Source organism: Amblyomma americanum, chromosome 7, assembly GCF_052857255.1.
Source record: "Amblyomma americanum isolate KBUSLIRL-KWMA chromosome 7, ASM5285725v1, whole genome shotgun sequence".
NCBI lineage: Eukaryota > Metazoa > Arthropoda > Arachnida > Ixodida > Ixodidae > Amblyomma > Amblyomma americanum.
In genome coordinates this window covers 31,047,844-31,066,171 of record NC_135503.1, presented here as the reverse complement: position 1 = coordinate 31,066,171, position 18,328 = coordinate 31,047,844, and the positions used below count along the sequence as shown (strand labels likewise).

The window sequence follows — 18,328 nt, the reverse complement described above, 5'->3', positions numbered from 1 at the left end:
CGGCGCCGCCACGCTGTCACGTGGCTGGTCACGTGGGGCAGAGCAGCTGCCGGTGCCGTGGCTGATCACGTGGTTCGTCACGCGGTTGGTCACGTGACAAAGTTCCACTCGTCCAGCTGTATCTATCGCGTCACTCCAGGTTTAACCAGAGCTAAACAACCACCAATTTTTTTTCGGTCCCTTGTCAAGTGACCCTGACGGCATAGCGAGTCTGCTGTGCCCGTACAAGAACACCTTCAACTTTAGAGTTGACGTCCCTTTTTTTTCTGCGTTCGCGGAGGAACGAAGGCAGAATGTCGCAGTCACACCTGTTTTATTCTACTGCACAAAGAATACACTAATAACCACAGAAATACCTCACATATGCTTGTTGCTCAGCAATTCCCTACGCGCCCGTACAGGAGGACGTCATTTTGGTGAAGCTCTGTATATATGTAAGCATGAGCGAAGGTTTTTCTGGAATAGCGAGGGGAGCGCATAGTTTCTATTCGTTGACTTTCGTGCGCATCAGTACTGCACACTTTACAGAAACATGTAACCGATTACAGTTACAATTACCTAATCCGAAATGTAACTGATGTCAGTGGTCAATTACAGGCCATAATAACTGACTGAACAATTACAGAAAAGCAATCGGTTAATATCACTTTTTTTTTCATCCATCTTTTATTAGCATGGCACAAATGTACACGGAAAAGAATTAGCTAATGCGGCTTGCTTGATCTGCAGTCTGCTGCTGTTATTGTTGTTGTTGATGTCTTCAAGAGGATAATGGCGTATGCCCTGCTGCTGGGGATTGGCCAAGACACAGGCGGCGACTGACAGGTGCTCAAAACGGTACAATTAAAACATTAATAAACTAAAATTAAAAATGACAATTCAGATTTGTTGTTTGAAATTAAAAATCAAACACTATGAGATAGATTGGCGAATTAAAAAGAGAACGGGGCTAACCGTGTTTAGGAAGCTTTAGAGAATTTTGAAATGAATTTTGTAGACGAGTAATAATAATAATAATTGGTTCTTTGGGGAAAGGAAATGGCGCAGTATCTGTCTCATATATCGTTGGACACCTGAACCGCGCCGTTAGGGAAGGGATAAGGGAGGGAGTGAAAGAAGAAAGGAAGAAGAGGTTCCGTAGTGTAGGGCTCCGGAATAATTTAGACCACCTGGGGATCTTTAACGTGCACTGACATCGCACAGCACACGGGCGCCTTAGCGTTAGACGAGTAGCCAGAAAATGAAATTCAGGAAAATTTAGAATGGGAGCCGTTTCGTGTATGAAAGGAAAGTTTGGATGGCGGAGAGCAAATTCCTGTTGCTGCTCCCAAGGGTGCAAGCACCAGGATACAGAATAATCCAAGCAGACAGACTATAGACCTAGCTGTCGTAACGGGCGCTCTAGCATGCGCCTCCGTAGAGAGAAGAAGCGGCAGTATACATACGTTGGTAACTTCATCTTCAGCTGACGTTACCAACGTATGTATACTGCCGCTTCTCCTCTTTACGGAGGCGCATGCTAGAGCGCCCGTTACACAAGCTAAGTCTAAGTCTGTCTGCTTGGATTGTTGAGTTCTTTTGTTGACTGAAGATGAGGAAGTGGGTACGAGTAGTAGCTCTTCGTGTGTTTCTCTACTCTTTTTGTCATAGTGCTTGCAATGCGCTGTTGTGCAGCATGCATGAGTGATTCTGTGGTGGTGTCTCTTACGCAGTTCTAAATGAGACTTTAGATAATGTTTCAAGATTTAGTGCATATGCCAGAAATCTTGGTAAATCTTTCTATCAGGTGTACAGGCATCTCTGAAACGTATAACAGCCTGTAAAATCTCTTGTGAACCAAAATTGACGAATATTTAGTCCAGCTATTAAACAGCTGCTATTCACCTTGCTGCGCCTTTAAAGAGATTGACGCCTTAAAAGACGCTTTAAAGAGATAACGCTTAACTAGTTGTCCTAGAGACGACTTGCACGCCTTTTCAAGATATATTCCAGATGGGTAACAGACCTATCTGTGTCCAGTGGGGCTTTTGCTACATGCAAAGTGCTCTCCCATTGTTATTTGTTGTTCCTTGCAATGAGCCAGCACTGTAAAGTGTATAAACAGAATTTCCTCATTTTGCTTTCCTCATATTGCTGCACTCTGACAAATGTACATCGTGAGCAGTGTAAAAGCTGTTTAGATTGCGCTTGACGAAACCAGCTAGAGAGGTACTCTTCGCAAGGTTCGCGGAGTTAGACCAGCGTTACATCGACTGCCAACTCCCCTTTGAGCACATCTCACCACCTAAAGTGATTAGGTCTGACCGCTGAGAGCATGTACCATCTGTGCAAGTGCGATTCAGGTGGGCCATGGAGCAATGTGGGTAATGATCAGTGTCAGGCCTTCTCCGTGAGAGTAGGAAAGCTCTGATGATATTTCGTCATATTTTTCTGGCCAGCGAGGCTGCAAGGCTTACGTTCTGGTGGCAGGCGTGGTGCAAGCAACACCTTCTGCTGATGCGGACGATGAGCTTTTAGCTCTGTTTTAGCCGTGTTAGTGTTGGCTTTTTTGTTTTTTTTTGTTGTTTTTTTGTTGTTTTTTTGTTGTTTTTTCAACTCTCGTCTCACCTGTAGGCGAAGGAGCTTTCATGATTTCGCAGCCTCATGTCCATCTTCATGTTAAACTTCTAGCTTTGTTTTGGCGTGAATTCTTGCGGGTTTTTCATTCATATATTCTTTCAGTTGTTTCGTGTTTTGTTTTTATGACGCGGCTTTTGCTCTTTCACTGTCTTTGTTGTGGCCTAGATCTTATCCTGTGACTACTCTGAGAACTGATTCTCGATCATGCTTTGGTTCTCATCACGTGCGCACAGTTTTGCAACGCGGCCTAAGATTGTGGGGGGCTCAGTGATTTCGCTTTCCCGGTAACGGCTGTTTCGTCTTTTGTTCTAAGGATTTGTTACATTTGCTTTTGGTGCAGCCTTCTTTCGCCATGCCCTTTGCCTTCTCTCCATCCTTCTCTCCACCTTTACCACTGTATATATTTCCGCGTGTTCCGCGCCTTTTCATTAAAGTTGTTAGTCAGCAGTGTGTTCCGTGTTCCATGTGTCTCTCTTCGTTTGTGTCCCAAAGTTCATGCTGGCCCAAATCATGGATTCATACCAACTGGCCCAGAAAAATGCCATTTTACTGGACGATGAAGATTATTCATGCGGCGCCCCGTGCACAATATATGCGCACGGCATTTTTTTTAGTGCCCAGACGTTGATGATTAAGCCTGTTCACCATTATCCCCGAAGGTGAAATTCACGCATTGTCTTCAAGTTGAAGTCTTTATGGGAGAACAGCCAGTCATTATATTTTTGGGGGTCCCATCGTGCAGCTGCGTCGCGACATGCAATGGAGCAGACTCCAACGCATCACCAACTGCCCTTCGAGTGAGTGAGTGAGTGAGTGAGTGAGTGAGTGAGTGAGTGAGTGAGTGAGTGAGTGAGTGAGTGAGTGAGTGAGTGAGTGAGTGTAAGTGAGTGAGTGAGTGAGTGAGTGAGGGGTGGAGTGAGTGAGTGAGTGAGTGAGTGAGTGAGTGAGTGAGTGAGTGAGTGAGTGAGTGAGTGAGTGAGTGAGTGAGTGAGTGAGTGAGCGAGCGAGCGAGCGAGCGGAGCAGGACAAATGCCTATCTCGTGTCTCTCCAATTAACTCTAGCCTGTGCCGGCTGCGGTAACCTTATCCTCGCAAACTTTCTACTCTCATCCGCCCACCTAACTTCTGCCGCCACTGCTAAGCTTTCCCTCTCTTGGAAGGGATATTGGCTATCTTGCCTTAGTGTTATATGCCCTGCCGATCCCCATTTCTTTTTGATTTCGAGTATAGGATGTCTTAAACTCACGTATGTTCCCTGACCCACTCTTCCCTTTTCCTGTCCCTTAACGTTACACCTATCATTTTCCTTTCCATAGCTCGCTGCGTTTTCTTCAATGTAAGTTGAACCCTCTTCGTTAGCTTCCACGTTTCTGCCCCATACGTGAGTACCGGTAAGATTCCTGGTAAAATACCGGCGAGTACCTGCGGCGCGTCGTATACCACATCACGGATGATGAAGCTGGCGCCGTTTTCTCTCGTTTCTTTATCCTGCAACACAGGCAGACAGATGAACTAACAAAACTCGCATTGTTGTCCACAGTCGTATTTCGCGCTAATGCCTGCGGGGGCAAATCAGAGAGGCGGCGAAGAAACCGAGTCCGCGAAAAATGATAAGACGCATATACATGCGTTCCTTGGCGCATAAAGAAGGCTCAGCACGACACAGCAGCTTCCTAAGCGCCGCACGAAAGCCACAATGGCGCATTACTTCCAAACAAAATCACTTTTGCATCACAAAATTTTATCCCATCGCTTTGTTGTCACTTTCTAAAGAGACAAGAAAACTCAATTGTCCTTTTGGGACGCGGGGAAAGCTGAGCACATACACTGTACTTGCATGTTGTTGAAAAACAGGCCACACCGAATTCCCTTCACTGCTCTTGTGCTTAGTCACCGTACTATCCGCGCCCCTCCTCCAGAAGCCAGGCCGTTGCTGACAGCGTCTGCCTCGCTCTCGAAGTCTCCGGTCCGGAACGGTGGGACCCGGTCGCGACCCCGGTCCCCTGGGAGCCGCCTTGGCTGGCCGACATCAGCACGGACACGCCGCACTTCGACGATGGCGAATAGAGTGGGGCCAAGAAACTGCTACATTGTGCCGATGTATATATGTTTCCCTGACTCGAGTGACGAGAGCACACAATGTTTCGGGGCGTCAGTGTAGTCTTGGTTTAAGTGCGAGGCATGGTACGTACGCTTTGGCTTTCCAGCGGCAGCTCTAACTTAAAAGGGGTTGAAAATTTGTCCGAAATATGTGAAGTTCACGGCACCAGAGCCTCAGTTCGAATAAACCGGAAGTTTGCATTAACGGTATTTCATCGCTTATAGACGCACACTTTTAATAAGGTTTGAGAGCATCGCTGTGGGGCATTTGAGCTGCGTAATAATAACGGCTAATATGTAACGGGATTGGAAAAGCTTTTATTTTTTTTACTTTTTTCAGGAAGGGGGGGGGGGTGAATGACTGAAATGGCGCACCAGAGAGCTACAGCTACTCAACAACGACATGCAAAACATGACGAGCGCAGTGATGCTTGGGAGCCTTAATTTGCCGAAACAAGGACAAATTTTTTCTTCAGCGCTGAAGCTCCGTTCAAGGTGTAATATATGAGATTGGAATCAGATTTGGTCGCCTTTCATTACACCGGAGAAAATGTTAAAGATAGGGAATCTTCCACTAGTCTCGAAAGAGAATAAGAAACGAGTTTAAGAGGCCGCTTACTTAATGTGAGGCGATTTTTATCGTTAGCTGTTAAGGGGGTCATGTTGTGTAATTAGGTCATAGGGGGGTGGGGTGAGGTCATAGATGAGGGGTTTAATAGATCGTGTGACGCATTTATTAACTGGTCATACAATTCTCATTTATTAACGAGGATGTTAAATGACGTCATGACATATATTAAGGTGAAATCATCAATTGTCGTTGGTCATAGAACCAGTGTCACAAACGGCAAGCGTCATGCGACCTCACTATGAGATGGAAACGACGACCAGATTTTGGAAGGGCCTCTTATAATCTGACATTGTAAAATGAAGATGACAAAAATAAGCTTCGACCAAACACAACACTGATCGGCTGGGTTCAGTTTTCAGTACATTATTGAAGGACACGATCCGAAGGAACCGGCAAAATTTGCAGGAAGCTTAAGCTTCGTCTTTAAGAGAGTCGCGACAGCGTGTTGCAGCGCTGCCAAGAACGCCAACGTCCGTTCGGTGTGATGCGTGGCCCGTTGGATAATTTAAGGAAAGGACGCCTGTCTCACATATCTCGGTGGACACCCGAACCGAGCCGTAAGGGAAGGAAATTGAAATGAAAATTGGTTTTAAGGAAAGGAAATTGCGCCTGTCACAATTCTCGCTGGACACGTGAACCGCGCCGTAAGGGAAGAAATATTCCTTCCCATACGGCGCCGTACGGGTGTCCAGCGAGATGCGCCATTTTTCGCTCACGGCCAAAGACGCCGGGGACACCGGCTTTTCTGCGACACGAGCTCCTTAACGCTGTCGCGTTAAAACATGAACACGAAGCCGGAAATGAAAATTTCAGGCAGACTATAAACTGAACCACAGCTTGCGGACCCAACTCGGTGTTTGAGTACATGCGACGATATAAACCGCGGCCGCCCACATCGCGCGGACGTTATTAACGAGCCCGAAAGTATTCGCGGCTCACAGCGCGTAGCTCGCGACCAGTGGCGCCGCCTATATGATTGCCGCAGGGCCAATTTCCAGATTGGAAGCCGGAGCAAAACAGGCTTTTTACGTATAGCTTTCATTTCTCCTCGTTTGCGGTGCTGTTTACTCGAGCGTCCTGCGCTTCCCGCTGTGTCTATCTTTCTCTCTCCGGTTCTCCAGCCGGCTCGTGAACTGGCTTGCTTACTTGCTTGTGTTGGCTTGTTTCTTGTCTCGCACGCAGGCGCCCACGTTAGGAGCATTGCGCTGCAGAGCTCGCGGGGCGCGTAACGTGACACCACCGCCAAGTTGAACGAACCATGTCGCAACGGTTTTCAATTAGGCGTTCGGTTTCCCCTTCATATCAGGCTCCTGCAATGAGGCTGAGAGCAAAAATCAATTTGCGGTGTTTGTGTGTTAGTGATGAACGTCGAGAGAAGGGGGAAGGGAGGGAGGGATCATTGCGAATAAACTGCCGGGCGGCCTACGCCCAGCAGTACTACGTGTCCTTCCGTTTGCCCTCCCCCCCCCCCCCCCCCTCCCCAACATCTTATTTTGGCCCCTCAGCAGTTCGCAGCTGTCCGCCATGTACTTGCGCTACGCAGCCCGAAGAGACGTTTCAAAACAAAGAAGTCTAGTCGAAACGGAAGTGATGCCACTCGCCGAGGGTTGCAAACGGCTCGACTACGAGCTTTATACAAACGCAGACAGATATGGGTAACGGTTGACTAACCACCATACGCCCGTATAACCCAAGCAGCCCGAGTCTGAGTAGGGATAAGGGCTCCTCGCCCTGGTGGCCTCCTCACGCGGTGTGTCCAAAAGCAACACCAGGAGCTTTACGATCCCCCGTGTAGCTGAAGTCGGATATGACTGCAAATAGCTTCCGATTACTCCGACTGCATTAGCAGTGCCGACATAAGCAGTGCTTGCGCTCATGTTCTACAGGCCTTAGTACATTAGGACTTACATCACAGTGCGCTAGTGGTATCTAAACAGTGGTCATGTGGTATAGTATACCTGTAGTTAATGTTGGCAAATGCAGTTATTGTATTTTACAGGAGTAAAGGAGGAATGCCTGGACCTAAAGGCTACCTCTGTGAGTTGGGTATTCTGATGCTTGTTTGCTAATTCTCACTTTCGGTTTTCATCACGCACACATCGTCATTTATTTTTTATATTTGTCTTCATTTGGCAGTTATGGGTACAAAATATTTTTTTTCTAGAGCACTACTTGTGGGTGGCCTTTATTCCCTTTTCTTGTAAAAAATAAGACTTTGCTGTCTTTATGACATATTCCTGTCTTTCTTTTAGACTAGCGGCAATTGGTCGCTTCTGGTTTATTTTTCTCTTCCACTTCCGAGCTTTGTTGTATATTTAGTCTTACGTAACGTCTTGCGCTTATTATTTCTTCCAGTACGTTCTACGCCCTCCACAGTGTCTGCCGGACCCTAAAGTAAAATAAGTGTAACTGAGGAAAAAATAAGAGCACATTTTGTGGCGCTCACTGTGGGTTAACAACCCGCCTGACTTCATTGTGCAAGCGGCTCTAAGTGCTCGAAGAATACAACGACAGAGTGCGCCAACACTTGAGGACAAGGAAGGAGTATGTGTGTGTGTGCGAGGATAAACGAACAAATGTGTTTAAAATAAAGATACTAAGAAAAACGAAAGCGTACGTGCCACCGCCGTGTCCTCGCGAAACTGTGAAGTCACGCTACGCGGCCCCTTCCACGCGCGTGTTGCATGATGGGAAGACCGCGTAATACTAACCTCGACAACAAGAGTTTTAATGACGAAAACGACACGTCACATACCGCGAGGGAACAACGGTCGGGGGGAGAAAAGCCGCGGGTGGCCGGCACAGAATGCGGAAGGCTAACAACAACCGCACTAGGCGCAACTGCGCGAATGAAAAAGAAAAAAAAAACAACAAGAGACAAGATGCGGAGATAAAGGAACAACAGAAGCGAAGAATAAGAAGGCGATCACGAATCCGCTTGTGCGGCTCACCAAGGAGGTGAAACATCGCCTCAAAGAGAGCGAAGCGAGAAAGAAAGCTGAAAGAAAAACGCCAGGCACGAAGTGACGGCTACGTCGAGAAATTGCGGAAAAGTGGAGCAGACGAAGAGGATCATATTTTGTCGGCGTTGGTGAGAAAGTTCGCGAGGCACTTCCGGAGTGTTTCGCTTGTCCAATCATGCGCTCAGTGGAGAGAGGGGCGGACGCCGTCGACGTAGGGCGACCACTTCACGGCGGCGCCGCTAACGCCAGGACACACAGATAGATAGATAGAGAGAGAGAAAGAGAGATACCTTGGTTGGCCGTCTCTTGGCCGCTCTCGGAGCGCGAAGCTGTGTTCCGCGCCGCTGCCTGTGCGAAGTTCACTTGGAAGCAAAAAGAAATGAAAACAAAAAAAAGGGGGGGGGGGGGGTTGTCGATCCGAAACTGACACGCATTTGGGCCTCTCGAAGAGCCACTCACGAGCCTCCGGTCCACTTCCGGCGCTGAAGCCCTGCAATACTGTTGTTGTCGGCGCCGCTGATATGCTTTGTGTGGCCTGTTTATGATGGAAGGCACTGGTGGATTTGCGGTGATCCCTGTGAGTATAGCTCCGCCGCGTCAGCTCAGTGGTTAAGGCGGTCTGCCATTGGATGCAATAGAGCCCCAGTTCTATTTCAAGCCGTATAGGTAGAAGAAGGCGGAATAAACCAGTGCGGTCATGTATCTCTATGTGTAAAAAGAAAAAAAGTAACAGCCATCCTGGATGAATTGTACTCATACACAGAACGGTTGTACCAACTTCCCTGCCTACCACGATACCCGCCAGCGTCGGCGTCATTTCGTTAAACAAATTGCCAGCGATTTCTTGCGCACTACCTACTCTCCTCTGTAACACACTTGGGCCTTGTGAGTATGAAAATAAATAAATAAATAAAGTTCATATCTGGAACTGAAATTCGGACACCTGCCCATTTCCGCCATCTGGTTCTAAAAATTACGAAACAGACTATGAAAGATCGTGCTGTAGGATGGTAGATCTTCAAGGACAGAGAAAAAACTAAACAATTACAATGTATGTTGGCAAGGTACAGTTCCGTATTGTACTGTCAGCACAAGCTCATCTGAAACTGCGCGACGACCAAGCAGTTCCGGTGGATGCTTGTAGCTAGGAGAACATGAACCAACACGGACACTGAAGTGCTGACTGCGCCTGCTCTCTAGTGAAGTGACTATGCGGTCTTAACGCTTCTGAAGGCAAGCTTATGAAACTAAACAACAAAACTAAAAATTAATACATAGTTTTGCGGTATCAGAAAGCGCTCAGGGACGAATCATAGGAATGATACAATGAGGCGCATCAAGGGCACGCTCCACAGCCCCCCTAAGACCAGTTAGGCAAATCTAGACGCACTTGTATGCCCTCAAGTGCTCGTGTTGATCTCTCTATCGGTTCATGAACTCAATCTGCACATTTAAGTATGCAGCACAGAGACGAGCAGGGCTGAACACTACCCTGAAGTGACGCAGCTCCTGCGTATGGCGCTTCTTCCATTTCACTGCCAGAAAGTGAATTGATAACACCCAGGTAACATCGAAATATTACAAGAATGTTACTTTTTCGTTTCGTTCTAACGTTATTGCAATGTTCTTAATTGGCTTCCTTGTAACGTTTCTGTAATGTTGCAAATAAACGTTGGAGTAAAGCTGTTGATTATATTAAGGATACATATAACAACATAAATGTAACATTCTCAAAAATGGTAACCCAACCCTCCACGAACATGCAGGCCCACCAGCTGTGAAAATACACAAATTTATCAGGGGCGACACTTGAGCTCCACAGAGCAGTACAGCATGAAATTCACACATGAAGCTTCGAACTGATAACACGGCTGCTGCTGCTGTTGCTGACAGAAAGGATGAAAAGGAAAGTGCACGGGCCTGCCCACTGGCTCAAGCCGAGCCACAATCGCTGCCATGTGCTGGAAGTAGGAGAGTCGAAAGATAGGAGAGGAAAGATAAGGAAAGACGCGCGCGCGCTAATATGTCCCGGGCCGATCCCGGAGGCAGTGCAATACCGGGCCAACCCGTTGCCAGGGTGCGTCAAGCACTCCGCGACATTTTCAAAAATAAGTTTAATATTTTGGGTCCAAATGGGACCCGTATCAGATATTAAATCAGATAATCATATAAATCCGATAACATGAAGTAGCGACTGGGTAATAAGCAAAGCTATCTAACAAAATAACGTGGCTGTGCATGCAACCTATGGGAAGGACAATCTATGAGCTTTAGTTGTTAAGTACTGCTAGTTGAAAAACATTTTCACTGTAAGAATGGTAAGGAAAGTTTTGGGACCTAGTGCTTCAAATAAATTTGCAGTGTTTAATAGTTATGATTCAAACAGTATTGTTACCAGCCGACAACGAAGTGACTGTCAGTGCTCTTGGAGGCGATGACGTTGAGGGTGGGTGTGTGTGGGAGTGTCCTCCAAGTATCAGCTCTTAGAGCACCTTCCAACTTTGCACAGTTGTTTGCGGAGACCTCGCTGTAACAGTATTATACGGTTTAGATGACGATGCCACTACAACATTTGTTTGAAACGTTAAACTATGTTTATGGTACAACATAAAACATTGTAAATCCTTAATCTTATAACATTTTAAATTCACCACATGAACAATGTTTGCAATTAATTTAAAAAAATGCTTTCGATTTAACATACACCGTTATTTGTTCGTCTTTCACATTACACACATTTTGGTCAGGACGGCTTACATTATTATAATATTATTATGATGTTTCATGCTACCTTGGACAGTTAACAGCTTCATCTGTTTCTCTAAGCCATTGGTACACGAAACGTCATAAGCAACAGCTGCGTCACTCAGTGGAGGAGTTTAGCGTCGATATTCGTAGTCTTTATTATGCATAGTTAAGCGAACTGAATTGGAAATTTGATATTAGATTTCTCGGAACACGCGCATGCTACGAAAATTTTAGCAAGTCTAAGAGTATAAAAATGCAACAGCATCTGCACTTTCAGCACAGACATTCACGCTAATTGCTGTGACAAAAAATAATTAATTGATTTTAGTTAAAGAGCAGGTTACGGCTGACAAATATCCTTTCTCAGTGTCCACCTGATAGCATATATGCGATCGTGCTAAAACGGTTTTTGTTGCTGTACATCGTTCATAAAAAAAAAAGAATCTGAAAGCTTAATTCTGAACACGCTTCACAGTCAACTGACAACTCTGTTAAGCAGAGCGCTAGTCTGTTTTAGCTCGCTTAATAAACCACCCACTCCACTCTGTAAGTTAGTCAAGGCTGCTGCCATCCTCCTCCCCCGAAGCAGGTGCACTGGGATAACTTGTGCTAAAGCGCGACATGAAGTAGCGAAGAGCTCCACTCCCGTCCCGCAAACACACCGCGTGTTCGGGCAAATGTAGTCTGAAAGCCTAATCCAAGCGGGGGCAAGTGCCTGCGGGTTCCCCAGCTCCCGATCAGTGCTCTGATACCATCCCGGTGTAAACGCGAGGAGCGGAATACGATGGGTATCCCCTTTCCGTACAAAATAAAAGGAAAAAAAGAGGAGAATGGGAATATGGTTACAAGAATAGAAGATGGTGGGAGGCAGGGACAACTACAAAGGCAAGCTCCAAGGAGAGTCACAAACAGAGCGGGAGTGAAAGGATAGTGTGAGGGTTGCATAGTACCCCGACGAAACGCGGACCCCGCTCCTGCCGAGTTCCCCCAGCTGTCCGTGTTGCTCGGAGCTCCAGAGAAAGAGTGGTCCGCGCATCAGTCACGCGGGGTCCGCTAATCAAGATTGAAGCGCCGGGTCCACCTCTTCGCGACCGCGGCTGCAGTTAGAGCTGGCGGTACTGAGATGGCCCTCCCGCCAGCGACGCGTCCACCAGAGAGGAACAGCGGAGGAGGGACGGAACCGGAAGAGTTGGCCCAGACGCCTCTTCTTCCGGGGCCGTCCCGGAAACGAAAACGAATGAATTAGAGCGGAGGCCACAGACGAGAAAAAAAAGTGGGAGGGGGGGGGGGGGGGGGGGAAGCAGTCACTGAGACACATCGGTCGGTGTACAGACAGGGGGTGTCCTGGCCTCGACGAATTCTTTCACGGTGCGTCCGTTATAGCATGCTTTGTTTTCCGCGCGGAATTAGGGGAGTGACGTAATTCCGCCTTTGAGCTTCTGAACTGTACGAATGTATATCCGTGCATTTGACAGCACGCTCTGGTGTGCGACATTGTTTATACCAGGAGACCACTATGCACGCATCTTCTCCTTCCCTCTCCGGCTTCGATATTCCACACTTGCCCCCCCCCCCCCCCCCTCCCCCGAACGGTTTTAAAGGGACACAGATGAAATATTGAAGTCGGCATGTACGGATACGTTATCGCGTTTTAATCACAACGGCGCTAATATCACTAAAATTTAGGTTTTGTAATCTGAAAAAAAGTCCAAAAGCTGAAATACAAGTGTCGCCACCCCCGCACGATTTCGGAAGTGGGCTACGCAAAATGGTACTCAAGTAGATCCCAGAGGACAGGCTAACCGCCGTCCAAGTCAAAACAGTGTTCACGGAGTCGTTTTTGGTGTAGACGTCACGAGTTTGCTTCGAGTAGCGGGAAAATTTGAAATGCAATTCTTCCGCGATACGCTTTATTTGAACCCTTCTCCATTCTATCCACTTCTCATATTTATTGCGTTCATCCGCCTTGCCTTCAGTGCTTGGAAGTCAATCGGATATACATGATTAACCAAACACCTACTTTTGGTGTCCATGCTTCGTTATGGCCTGCCTATGTATCGATCGTGTACGCTGCTAGTGACAATGCAACAGATACTTTTTTGTTTGCTTGCATACGGTGCAAGCAACCTCTTGACGCTCTTAGGCCTTCCAATGTCATAGCACGTTCACGTAGATATGGGTTATCGAGCAGTTACCTTGCTTTCGCTGGGCTCTTTATAAAAACAATTGTCGAGGGCGTTGAATTGTTCAAGCTCGATACAAGTATAGCTTTCTTGAACATAACTTTTAATTGCGAGGTAACTGCAGAATATTGTAAGATATTGTTACGAAAATATTAATGTAAATGATCTAACCTTCCGATGCTTAGCAATATTCTGCTTTTAAAGTTTGTCCAGCGCTCATACCGAGTAGTTAAGACTGCCATTAAAAATCCAATGGGGTGCGTTTTTGACAAAAAATAGCAGAAGACTGCCAACGTCCTGAGGAAAGATCTTCGAATATATCGTCTATTGTGGTGCAGTTTTACAGTATGTGAAAGAAATCGCGTTTATAAACAACTTACCATTAAAAGAAAAGCGCTTGCCCAGAATTTCTTAGTATGTTTCGGGACAACATTTGTATCCCTGCTTTGATGATTGCTGAAATGTGTGCTAAATTCTCAGGCAGACGGGAGGCGGACCTGCCGTTGAGGAGAACAATGAAAGCTTGCGTCAGTAAAGACATGGTGATTTGATCACCTCATTAACGAGTTGCTCATCCACATTTAGTGTATTGTCTCACGCTTCACAGAGGCAGAGAAAGAGCAGTGAAAACAAAAAAAAAAGTGCACTACTCATCGTGCTTGCGTAACTCAGCACCAAAGGAGTATCCCCAATTAGTGTTCTTTGTGCCATTAAATAGAAACAGACGAAGAATAGTGAAAAAAGAAAACAGAAATATCTAGTTACGATGATCGCGCAATTCAGTACCCTAAGAAAACCTGGGGACATGAATTGTCTGGAGCTCGAAGAAAATACGAAGGCCTGCCACCACGCCACGTGTCGCTTATTGTTTTTCGTTCTTCCCACCGACGCATCATACAGATACAAAGGATCCCCCCCCCCCCCCCCCCCCCCCCCTCCCGAGATCAAGGAGCAGCAAGGGCCGCATTTCGTCACGCGGCAACGTCTGGGGCGTGTGGATATTTCATTGCCGCTAACGGGAGCATGAGGCCCCAAGCAACGCGACAGCGGCGTCCCGACCGCAGCGTCTCGGCATCGCAAGCTCTTATGTATGTACGTACGCGAAAACACAGGCAGAAACGTGATCTGCAGGCAGGCCTCGCCTGGTGCCTCTGAGCTGTGTTACGTCACCACATGAGGAGTGGTTGTTGCGAAACGCGTATCGGGGGGGGGGGGGGGGGGGGGCAAGCTTTGCTTTGTGTGGAGCTTTCGCGGTGGTGCCAGCTTTTGCGACGCGTGTGGACAGGAGGGGAGGGGCCCGATGCGGGGAGTGGGATGAAAGTGCTTTTGAGCACGCAAGGGGGGTGTTCTCCTTCTTGGCTAAATGAAGCTACCGAGGAAGCTTTTGTTCCCATGTATATTGCGTTCGGTTCCTTTACTGCCCAGTCGAAAAAGTTAACAGAAAAGTTTCTGTCGTCACAACATATTTTGTGTAATAATTTTGACCAAAAACTTGTAGTACCGACCGAACTTTCTGTAGTTATTGCAGGCAAGTACTATAAAAGTACAGACTACAGAAAAGTATTACAAAAAACTACAGTAGTAGAGAAAAATATACAAAACAAAAGAAGAATCTGTCGTTAAGACAGAACTACAAAGTATTTTGTCTATTTTGAAACGGTTCTGTCGTTTTATTTTACTGGGTGTATCTTTTTTTACAACCCGAAAAAAAGTAGAAGTGCCATATCAAGAGAATTAAACGGCTTGTTTATTAATCGATAAAGTTATTGACTTGTTCTCCGAGTGACTGATCAGTTTATCGGTTGGTTGAATACTCGATTAACTGACCGATTTACCTGCCCGAACGGACCACCGACCAATCGTCGATTGGTCTTCGTTTAGGTTACCATATCACTCTCTTGGCGCCTGTCGTAAGGGTGTCTGTCAGAGAGCAAGTTCCTGAACTTGAGAAAAAACTCTGTTCAGCCTTCAAAAGTGCATGCCTACAGATTAATAACAATTGCACCTGGGAAAGATTTAATGTTAAATATGTCAACTGATCCAAAGTCGCAAACCGCGCTTGCCTGAGCAGCATATCTCTGCGTTGCTGCAGAGTGTCCATTTCGCGTTGTTTATCTTTTCCTTTTTTTTTTGCGTTTACCTGCAAAGTATGTAAACTCTACAAAAAGAGGCGCCGGCACCTCTCAGTAAGGGAGTGCTTTATCAAGACTTGGTCGTACGCAACCACACCCCGTCTCTGCCACATAAAAAAAAAAATATAGACATCTGCACGCTGACGTAGAACGTGTTTGGACAACCTCAACATTCGCCCATTATACAGCAAAGTACACAGAAGCGGGCAATAACCCTTTTTCTAGCTGTAGCACTTCACTGAAACGTTTTCTTCGGTTTCCGTATCTCTTCACACCTCACTGAAAGTTTGGTAACTTTCTCTGGTCTTCAAACGGTTTGTGCAGATGTTTCTCAAAAGAAAGCAAATTATTTGCCACGGAACGCGCCTCATTAGCCCTACACAGCGGCAAGACCGTCCGCCTATCTTCGAGGCGGACGGTCGATTCCTTGGAAACATCTCATCTGTGCATTGTTACCGTTTCATTGTTCGCCGCAGCTTGCCCGAATACATTGTTTCCTCATTTCGGGACGAAATTTGAACTCGCACAGAAGACAGAGCACAAATGAACAATGCAGCAAACGGCGGCAGCACTGCCTTCATTGTTCAATGCAGCCACTGCTTCCGCTTTAATGTCGCCACTTAGATGTTACAAAGCCATAGAGGTTGTGCTGCTGTGCACATCTTGCACTTATCCCCGGTGTCACAGATGGGTGTTGCAGAACCTGCAGTGCTGTTTTTCTCTGCAAGGTTGGTGCAACCGCTTCATCTTCTTAGAGTCGCGCTTGTGTGTTCCAGGCCGAGGTAGCACTGCTATTGCTATAGGGAGTATGCGCTGAAGCCACATCGGCCGCCATTTTGCCGTATATGGAGAACAGAGAAAGGCCGCGCGCTTGCCTATTCGGCTTATCGCCGCCAGCTCCGGCCTAGGCCTGGAAGCTACGTGGTGTACACTGTACTTGTATACAGCGCCCCGTGTATACGCTGTGTACACAAGGGTAGGAACCTCGTCAAGCTACTAAAATAGTAGCTTTTTGGTCCTGTCCTTGTATTATTCCTTCCGCTTGTAAAAGAAAAAAATGCTGAATAAATGATTCCATTTGATTTGATTTGTAATGGCGCCCGTCACGTCACGCGAGTACCCCATGCACACCAGCGACCAGTTACCCCAACCATTTGGACGCTCAGATCGCAACATCGCGGTCTCCACCAGTAAACAGTTTACCATCACAGTCGTGACTATCATCGTCACATGACAACATCAACAGAGTTCCACCGTAGGCCGACGACCTCTCCGAATATTCCAGCAATTCCTTTTTCGAGCCAACCGCGGGCAGCATAACTCCAGCACGATTTACTGCATGAGCTCGTCCCTCTGTCCCCTGTCCTCTCTCAGCCGGTGCCGATTACGTTTCCCTTATGCTGGAGCCCACTCTGACATTCTGACACACCATCGGCCGTCAGTGCTGCCTAAAATGCCGTGCCGTCACAGTGATGTTAGCCGATTACGGAACCGTGAATCGCTTCAGCGGCATATTGTTTTAAAATCTAAAAATCCGGAAAAAAAAAAACGACACCCGTGGAACGCCTCCGCTTGGATGTTACAGATCCGTATATGCTAGAGTGCCTCCTCATGCGCCTTCGTATGTGCATTGTACTTGTTCGGGAGTCACAAATGGGTGTAGCAGCGGCTGCAGCGTTGATTCGACCTTCAGGACCGCTACAGCCGTGGCCACGGCACGCGTAACGGCTGCAGGAGCAAAAGAGGAAGAGGGAGGAGGGGGGGGAGGGGCAGTGGCGGCATAGTATCAAAGGCGTGATGAGGCCCCTGCGTTACGCCACACGTGGCGTTGCGTCCCTCCCGAAAATGGCGTCATGGCCATGGGGCTGAAGGTGAACCCCTGTGGCGAAAGAGGGGGCCTCTGCACGTTACTACCTCCTTCCCTCCTCCTCATTCTTTCTACCTCTCCCACCACTACCCCGAGCCTCACCGAGGCGCAGACCGCCAGGCGAGGGGGAGGGGGGGGGGGGGGGGTTGTAGGAGGCGCAACTCTGGGCTGCTCCAGCATTTACGAGCTCAGCGTGCGCGCGGTTTTATTACCTTCGATTGCTGCCGCAGGATTGCGCTGCCTCCTGCGTCCGTCCTTTCGCCATTCCTTCGTTCTTTCTTTCTCCTTCTTTTGTTTCTGCCACGAAAGCGTGCCTCTGCCTGTGTTTCGTGCGCTGCACCCGCTTCGTCGTTCGTGTTTTATCTCTTCACCCGCGCTTTTCGGATCGCTCTGATCTTGTTGTTGTCTTTTGACGTTGCGGCGTCTGCTTTGCGCGTTCATCGCGCGAGCCGGTGTGTGCGGGGCAGATGCGAGAGGAAACGATGGGGGGAGGCAAGAGAGGCGGTAACTTTATAACGGAGCAAGCGAAAGAAGCGCCGTATAATGATCCGTTGAGCCCCAGCGATCATCCGTGATTACGAACGGTCCCTGTTGGCGAGGAAACGGGGAGGGAGGGAAAATGAATGTTCTGCTTGCGGTCCAGCTCCAGCCAAGCCTGGCTCCCGGTAAAAATAGCTTGCGCGAGCGCACGGGATTATGCGGAGCGTTTTGTCATCGAAAGAAACCTCTCGCAAACCGACGCGCGCTAGCGGTGGAAACGAGCAGGTGTATATCAGCGAAGAAATGAAGCGAGAATCACAGGTGTCGAGTTGTAAAGCAGGAGTGATCCCCTTAATTCGTGAGATAAATCAGCAACTTGCGATTGTCTTTGACGATTTATTGAAGTGCACCGAAGTCTTGCTTTACTCGTGCCATAATTAGGAAGCATAAGAGGCGCGATGAGACGAACGGGCAAGTGTAAGCAAGGTGCTCAAGAACTGTTGCCATTACGCCTTGATGGAAATGAGTTTTTTTTTTGTGCAGAAATACGTAGCAGAAATGCAATTGCACGCACGTGGAAGAAAAATCTTCACTGTAATCAGAAA

General features: G+C 47.5%; 1 pseudogene; it reads right to left on the bottom strand.

Moving 5' to 3' along the window:
• Positions 1–10,336: 10,336 nt before the first annotated feature.
• LOC144099660 (U2 spliceosomal RNA) lies at positions 10,337–10,505 on the bottom strand (annotated as a pseudogene).
• Positions 10,506–18,328: the final 7,823 nt, after the last annotated feature.